This window comes from Rhinoderma darwinii (assembly GCF_050947455.1).
Source record: "Rhinoderma darwinii isolate aRhiDar2 chromosome 1 unlocalized genomic scaffold, aRhiDar2.hap1 SUPER_1_unloc_21, whole genome shotgun sequence".
Taxonomy (NCBI): domain Eukaryota; kingdom Metazoa; phylum Chordata; class Amphibia; order Anura; family Rhinodermatidae; genus Rhinoderma; species Rhinoderma darwinii.
The window spans coordinates 47457-56375 of record NW_027461658.1 but is presented as its reverse complement, the minus strand read 5'-3'; the positions used below and the strand labels follow the sequence as shown (position 1 = coordinate 56375).

Genomic DNA, 8919 nt, shown 5'->3' with positions numbered 1-8919 from the left:
CGGGCTGGGACTAGGCAGCAGGCAGACATCAGGCGTGGTGTAGCAGGACAGGCGTGGTATACAGCATAGCACGACTTCAGCTCAGCACGGCACTTGACCAGGATAGAACGGGATACAGGTTACAGGTACGGGAAACACTGGGAACTGGAAAACACTAGGAGACCATTTGCATATACAAACTTAGGGTACGACAACAACGCGCAGGCGTGGGAGGAAGGGGCTGGGCCCTTCCAGGGTCCAGGGTGCTTATGGGACCCGGCCGAGGTGAGCGGAAGTGAGCGCTGGCGTCTTCTGAGGAGACTGGGGCCAGCGCTCACAGATCCATGGCTGCGGGCGTCAGTCGGTGAGTGAGCCTGACGTCCCGCGGCCATGGGCTAGACATGTAGATTAAAAAGAATTATACATTTATTAAATAAATCCAAACATCCCAGAACCCAACAAATAAAAGTGCTATTATTCCCTGTGCATTTCAATGTCCATTAAATGTCCATATCTTTAAGCTTCTTATTCCTTCTTCCACTGGTCTAAAATGTCTTTTACTCTGGGACGGTTTTTTCCCCAGAGCTGATGTCCTAAAGTCCTCTTTATTTCCTCTTCTTCCGGCCAATGGTCTTGAAGCAATCCTATGATTAAAAGATCATAGATTATTATTATTATTATTATTAATTAGTATTAATATTTTATTATGATAGAGAGAAGAAAAAAAGAGAGAACATCATTCTTACCTATTATGTAGTCCACTCGCATTCTGTTCTGCAGTTTCCTCCACCGATCATACAGACGTTGTCCATGGATTGTGGACACTGCATTGCATCTTTTAAGTGTTGGTAAATCCTTCTCCACAGTGAGGGGATACTTTTTAGTAAACCTTTCAAATGCTTCCTCCTTAGACCAGACCAGATTACGGGAGGTTTCTGGTCTTGTGCTCTACCCATTTTTAGATTCTCTTCCATCGCAGCTCTGCAAAAGACACAATTATTTTAGTCAAAGAGATAATAGAAAACAGCAAAACAAAGGGTCAATAATATGAACATATTGCTGCCCAGGTACTTACTTTGAGGTGGAAGGCTGCTCTTGCAATTCTTGAATCCTGTCCGGTAACGATGATGCTTTTATCATGTTGTTCATGGTCTTCTCCCGATAAACACACTCAGCCGGGTTGTTTGAATGTGCCTGGTATTTTGCAAATAATTGTGTCTCGATGGTTTTCAAGCAATTTGAGGACACATAGGCTTCTGACATTCTCCTGACCGCCTGGCTGGTCACTGGCTTTAATTCAAATCTATACAATAAAAGAAATAATTATTAAAAAAAAGTTTATTACGTTGGCATGTAGAGTGGAAATCTAACCGTCACTAATAATTACCATGTATGAAGTCTTGCTAGATTGGTTGAAACATTGTGTAGCCTTTCTCTGGAGGTGGAAATAAAGAAGTTGCCAATCTTTTTGTTCGCCTTCACAAGCAGAGGCCTCACTATGTCGTGATATATTTCAAACCACTGAAAAAATTAATAAAAAAAATACATAGTTGTTAGATTGATGAACGAAAGAATGATAGATGACAGATGCAGTAGATGACCTTGTACTGTAAGATTCATACCGTTTCCTCTTCTTTATTTAGGGGATTCACACTGCACATATAACGTTGTCCTGATATTGCTAGATGTACGTTCACTTATATTGCAAATTGGATATCACTGCCTTTATGAACGATTAAAATTACATTTTATTATAGATATCAAAAACTAAAAAAACGGCTAAATAGTCATAGAAGTATTTTAAGGCAAAAGCAGGGGGACCAGTAGGGGAACGCAGGTGGATACTGTACTTATCCACATATACCTCCACTTGCATATAGGATTTAGGTCCCGTTAAATTATAGTATAAACCTGGTCGTCCCTGCCACTAGAGCTGTGTCCCAACGCGTTTCCGCACCCCCAATTGGTAGGGTGCGTCATCAGGGGTCACAGTATTTGTTTATGAATTTGAAACACAAATAGGCCGGTTAGCACATGTTGCGTGCTCTAACATCCACCCGGCTCGTGCACGACACTAGTCAGCTGGTCGCACGCCGACCTGATATAGTCCTGGCCCCTCCCACTATCTGGAGGCACGGCCCCCGGTTTACCAATCCCACGCAGGTACGCAGGAATTACGTCACCTGCACGAAATGGGCCTCCGCAAGCGCCGTGATGCCGACGATGGGAGGAGAGAAAGCGTCCCTAGAAACCAGGGATACAAAGGCGGCCATTTAGAAACCTGGCAAGGATTGTTTGGCGATAGATGGCTTTATAAATAGACGGAAGCAGTGACTGACTGTGTAATACAGGAGCTGCAGGACTGTTAGATTGAATGATGGAATTAAAAATGACCAAAGTTAAATGGCATATGACTCGTAGTGTGGCATAGAGCTGGAGTGTACGATGACTCATATAATAGGGATCAGGTCATGCAAAAGGGAACATAGAATAGAATGATCGACTTGCATGTGGTACACCTTAGGTGGCATATGACTCATATCATGGCATTAAAGAGAGGTATGTAATTAGTAGAGATCAGATCAGACCAGTAGCACTATTGTGGAAAACGGGTTATAAAAAACAATTAAAGGACAATTGTTTGTTGAGGCCCGCAGGTTTCACAGTTTGCATATGGAAAATCCATTGGGCCTGTTTTTGTAAAATCCTCTTATTCAGATCACCCCCCCTGGCCGACGATCGTATATGCTCAATCCCCTGAAATAGAATCACATTGGTGTTACCAGCATGGCATTCCCATACATGTCTTGACACCGGAGTATCCTCATTTCTGCGAATGTCCACTAGGTGGTCCCTGATCCTCCTTCTGAATTCCCTTGATGTCTTACCAATCAATATATTGCAGCCCACACACACACACACACACAAAATAAGATATACAACTCCTCTTGTTTTACAGTTAATGAATGATCTATTGTCAAAAGTCCTCCCTGTAGTATGACTCTGAAAATTTTTGCGGCATAGTATGGAATCACACGCCTTGCATGAGCCACATCTAAAAGTGCCCTTAATGTCATGTGTTAACCATGATGTAGATGAGGTAGATTGCAGGTGGCTATGTACCAAACGGTCCCTTATCTTTCTACCCCTCCTATATGTCACCAATGGTCTATCACCCATCATACTTCAAATATCCGGATCTGCTTTGAGAATACCCCAATAGGCTTGGAGTACACTCATCACTTCCCAATTGGAGGAATCAAATGTCCCTATGATGCGTATCTGCTCATCAATCGACCGCTTCCTAGGAGTAAGTAGATCACTTCTATTGAGGTTTAGAGCATGCTGATACGATGATCTCAAGACTTTATGAGGATAACCTCTACGGCGGAATCTATTTTGTAGGTCTGTTGCAGCTATTTTGAAGGCTGTAATGGTGGAGCAATTCCTACACACCCTCAAGTACTGCCCCTTAGGTATTCCCCTTTTCAAGGGCACAGGGTGCCAGCTCTCCCACTTAAGTAGACTATTGGTCACTGTGTTCTTCCTAAACACACTGGTCTGGATACATGCTTGTTCGGTCTTGAATATACTGATACCAAGGAATGTTATTTTGTTGTCATGAATCTCAGAGGTGAAGAAGAGCCCCATCTCATTGACATTAAGGATGGCTACAAATTCGCTAAACTGTTCCCTGGTTCCCGTCCAGAGAATTAAAACATCGTCAATGAATCTTAGCCAAAGAGGATCATAGATGTCCATCTCTCCATGTCCTCATTAAACACAATCTTCCTATCCCACCAGCCCAAGTATAAATTGGCATATGAGGGGGCGCAGGGACAACCCATCGCCCCCCCCCCTGAGCTGCTGATAGTATTTACCATCGAACAAGAAGAAGTTATGTTCAAGGACAAATCTAAGTAAGTCAACTACAAACTCATTGTGTGCCTGAAAATGTATTCCCCTTTCATTGAGGAAGTCCCCTACAGCCCTACACCAAGATTCATGGGGTATAGATCTGTAGAGGGCCTCCACATCCAGTGAAGCCAAGTGTACCCCGGTATCACATCTGATACCATCAAGTCTTCTCAATACATCCATAGTATCTCTAATGTAGGATGGGAGAGTCGACACAAGGGGTTTAAGAATTTAATCAATATAGAGACCAGCATTTAGGGTCAGATTATCTACCCCTGAGACAATGGGGCGACCCTTGAGGGGAGATGTACCTTTATGCACCTTCGGTTAGCTATAAAAGGTGGCATATTGTGGATGATCGCCAAGGATGAATCGTTGTTCATCAATACTGAGCAGATTCAATGATTTACCTTGATTTATTAGTTCCTTGAGGATGTTGCCAAAGGTCCTCATTGGGTCACTTGGTAAAATACGATAGCAATTTGAATCTCTCAAAATACGATGACACATTGTTGTATATTACCTCCGATCCATCACCACAATGTTGCCCCCTTTATCAGAGGGCTTTATGACAATGGTCTCATCTTTTTCAAGTGCTTGTAGAGCAACCATCTCATCTGTCGAAGTATTAAACTTAATTGGAATACTAGAATCCATTTTCCTCAATTGATCAACCACTACATCTAAAAATACGTCAATCGGTGTATTATCATTAACGGTGCATTTCTTGTTGATGGAAGCCTCAAATTAGTAAATGGTCCATCCCCCATATTTTTTTGACCCTCTTGCAGTAGTTGATCAAGTATTCTAAGATGTGGTAGGTCCTCCTCTACAATCCCTAATTCCATGCACTGTCGCCTGTCAGGAGTTTAAAAAAAATAAAAAATTCCATTTAAGCTTGCGCCCAAAGAGATTGAGATCCTTGACCCATGTGAATAGGTCAAATCTATTTGTGGGCACAAATGACAACCCCTTCTTTAAGATGCTGGCCTCTTCTGTAGTCCAGATAAGTGATGAGAGATTCATTATCTGCAAGTCATCCTCCTTATGACTAGAGATCATACTTCTCTCCGGTCTCGTAGGAGGTACTCTGAGATAAGATGGTTCCTGGCTAAAAAACCCTCTCTGTTGGAGTTCTTTCCTCTACCTCTACCCCGTTGGTTCATACGGGTAGGGTTCCTCTCCTGATAGTGATTGCCCCTGAGCCTTCTATTAGGGAGTCTAGGGTTATCTGAATCAGATTGTTCTTGTTCGGAGGAAGAGAGTTCCGTATCCTGTTCTTGACCCCCCACATTCTTTGTACTGTAATCAAAGATTTTGCCCTCCTTAAAGTCAGCGGTATCACAGACAAATTGGAAATGCTTCCGTTCTTTAATGTGTCACGTGAATTTCTCTATGCCCTGCTGGAGTACAACTTCTTTTCTTTCAAAGTCTGGATTACTGGAGAATTTCCTAACTGCTTCAATCCCCTCTTTTAGTTCATTAGAACTGCGGGCCAATAGAACTTTCTCTTCCTCTAATAGAATCCCCATGAACCTTAAAGATGAATCAATAGATTCCTTCTCCCATTTTTTTAGGAGGTAAGGTGACCTTACCCTTGCTGCTGGAATGAGGGTAATACGTAGGCCTCGAGGTACGATCTTATTTTTCAGGTAGGTATCTAGGGTTTGAATCTCCCACCAAGATCTAATATGATCCTTATAGATTTTTGTGAGTTTACTAAAAGAGGCACTAATCCTGAGGTGTTGTATTTGAGACGCCAATTCATTTTTAGAAAATACTTCCTTTGCATCGCTCATCCATTTAGCCACATTAATCTCACCAGTAAGGAAGCCTGCCATCCCCACTGTAATACTGAAAGATCAATAAAGGATTCACACTGCACATATAACATTGTGCTGATATTGCTAGATGTATGTTCACTTATATTGCAAATTGGATATCACTGCCTTTATGAACGATTAAAATTAGATGTTATTATAGATATCCAAAACTAAAAACTGCTAAATAGCCATAGAACTATTTTAAGGCAAAAGCAAGGAGACCAGTAGGGGAACGCAGGTGGATACTGTACTTATCCACATACACCTCCACTTGCATATAGGATTTAGGTCCCTTTAAATTATAGTATAAATCTGGTCGTCCCCGCCACTAGAGCTGTGTCCCCAGAGCTGTGTCCCAACGCGTTTCAGCACCCCCAATTGGTAGGGTGCGTCATCAGGGGTCACAGTATTTGTTTATGAATTTGAAACACAAATAGGCCGGTTAGCACATGTTGCATGCTCTAACATCCACCCGGCTCGTGCACAACACTAGTCAGCTGGTCGAACGCCGACCTGATATAGTCCTGGCCCCTCCCACTATCTGGAGGCACGGCGTCCGGTTGACAAATCCCACGCAGGTACGCAAGAATGACGTCACCTGCACGAAACGGGCCTCCGCAAGCGCCGTGATGCCGACGATGGGAGGAAAAAAAGTGTCCCTAGAAACCAGGGATACAAAGGCGGCCATTTAGAAACCTGGCAAGGATTGTTTCGCGATAGATGGCTTTATAAATAGGCGGAAGCATTAACTGACTGTGTTATACAGGAGCTGCGGGACTGTTAGATTGAATGATGGAATTAAAAATGACCATAGTTAAATGGCATATGACTCGTAGTGTGGCATAGAGCTGAAGTGTACGATGACTCAAATAATAGGGATCAGGTCATGCAAAAGGGAACATAGAATAGAATGATCGACTTGCATGTGGCACACCTTAGGTTGCATATGACTCATATCATGGCATTAAAGAGAGGTATGTAATTAGTAGAGATCAGATCAGACCTGGAGCACTATTGTGGAAAACGGGTTATAAAAAACAATTAAAGGACAATTGTTCGTTGAGGCCCGCAGGCGCAGGTTTCAGAGTTTGCATACAGAAAATCCATTGGGCCTCTTTTTGTAAAATCCTCTTATCCAGATCACCCCCCCTGGCCTATGGTCGTATATGCTCAATCCCCTGAAATAGAATCACATTGGTGTTACCAGCATGGCATTCCCATACATGTCTTGCCACCGGAGTATCCTCATTTCTGCGAATGTCCCCTATGTGGTCCCTGAACACCAATGCGATTCTATTTCAGGGGATTGAGCATATACGACCGTCGGCCAGGGGGGGGGGGGGGGTGAACTGGATAAGAGGATTTTACAAAAAGAGGCCCAATGGATTTTCCATATGCAAACTGTGAAACCTGCGGGCCTCAACGAACAATTGTCCTTTAATTGTTTATTATAACCCCTTTTTCCACATTAGTGCTCCTGGTCTGATCTGATCTCTACTAATTACATACCTCTCTTTAATGCCATGATATGAATCATATGCCACCTAAGGTGTACCACATGCAAGTCGATCATTCTATTCTATGTTCCCTTTTGCATGACCTGATCCCTATTATATGAGTCATCGTACACTCCAGCTCTATGCCACACTACGAGTCATATGCCATTTAACTATGGTAATTTTTAATTCCATCATTCAATCTAACAGTCCCGCAGCTCCTGTATAACACAGTCAGTCAATGCTTCCGTCTATTTATAAAGCCATCTTCGGCCAAACATTCCTTGCCAGGTTTCTAAATGGCCGCCTTCTATCCCTGGATTCTAGGGACGCTTTCTCTCCTCCCATCATCGACATCACGGCGCTTGCGGAGGCCCGTTCCGTGCAGGTGACGTCAATCTTGTGTACCTTGGTGGGATTGGTCAAACGGGCGCAGTGCCTCCAGATAGTGGGAGGGGCCAGGACTATATCAGATCGGCGTTCACTCGGCTCGTGTTCGACCAGCTGACTAGTGTCGTGCACGAGCCGGGTTAATGTTAGAGCAGGCAACATGTGCTAACCGGCCTATTTGTGTTTCAAATTCATAAACTAATACTGTGACCCATGATGACGCACCCTACCAATTGGGGGTGCTGAAACGCGTTGGGACACAGCTCTAGTGGCAGGGATGATCAGGTTTATATTATAATTTAAAGGGACATAAATCCTATATGCAAGTGGAAGTGTATGTGGATAAGTACAGTATCCACCTGCGTTCCCCTACTGGTCCCCCTGCTTTTGCCTTAAAATAGTTCTATGGCTATTTAGCCATTGATATCTATAATAAAATATAATTGTAATCGTTCATAAAGGCAGTGATATCCTCTTCTTTATTTAGAACCAATACTGCTATTTGTTTTGTTGCAGTCTTGTGTTCCTGGATCGATATTACCACGTTGCTGTAGTTTTTTTGTGTTCTTTCTTTCCATTCATTGACCTACAAGATAAATATATTGTGAAAACCAGCACTACACAAATGTTCAAAGACAGCAATAAAAAACAAAGGTTACTTACTGTCATATTTTGGACCACCCTAGGTCGTTGCATTTTTTTTTAAGATAATGAGGGACTCCAAATAATTGACAACTGTTAATTTTTCGCTATCAAGGAGTTCATCGCCATTTTCAGCCATCTTCAACACCCTTTGGAAAGTGGGTCCAGCAACTTTCAACACCGTTCTCAAGTCGTCAGGCTTTGAAACGGTCTCCGATAAGCGCTTATGTCTGTTGAAAGAAAAGAAATGAAATTTAAGAAATGAAAAGGCAGAAGAAAAAATTAATACATATTAAATTATGTTCTTGTCAATCTATTCTAAGACCTCATAAAACTATTCTTAGACTTACTTCTTTGCAACATTCTCCTTGGAACTTCCTTTGCTCAGACTCTTTTGAAAAACTGCAAGCTTGCCGAGGTACATTTTGGCTGCATTGTAGGTCTTCTTGTCTTTGTCACCTAGACATCTGGCATTCATCAGGTAAAAGACGAAACGCTTCAAATTCTTCAGATGATTGAAGACGGTCGTATGAGTGTTTCCGATTGCCAGCAACTTGGCAAAGTACTCGTTTGTCTTCTCAATGTCGTAGACAAATTTCACAGATGGCTTCTTGCTGTCCATGAAATACAGGAAGCGAGCAACGTTCTCTACCTATAATAATGAAATGGGA

The 8919-nt window shown here is 42.6% G+C and overlaps 2 long non-coding RNA genes across 2 annotated transcripts; both read right to left on the bottom strand.

Moving 5' to 3' along the window:
• Positions 1-430: 430 nt before the first annotated feature.
• Positions 431-1416, bottom strand: LOC142670925 (uncharacterized). Its single transcript, XR_012851781.1, has 4 exons — positions 1367-1416; positions 1055-1282; positions 726-960; positions 431-623 (listed from the first exon to the last, which is right to left on the bottom strand). It is a non-coding gene; the product is annotated as an uncharacterized LOC142670925 (long non-coding RNA).
• Positions 1417-8081: 6665 nt separating this feature from the next.
• LOC142670923 (uncharacterized) lies at positions 8082-8684 on the bottom strand. Its single transcript, XR_012851779.1, has 3 exons — positions 8599-8684; positions 8270-8478; positions 8082-8192 (listed from the first exon to the last, which is right to left on the bottom strand). It is a non-coding gene; the product is annotated as an uncharacterized LOC142670923 (long non-coding RNA).
• Between the last annotated feature and the right edge of the window lie 235 nt (positions 8685-8919).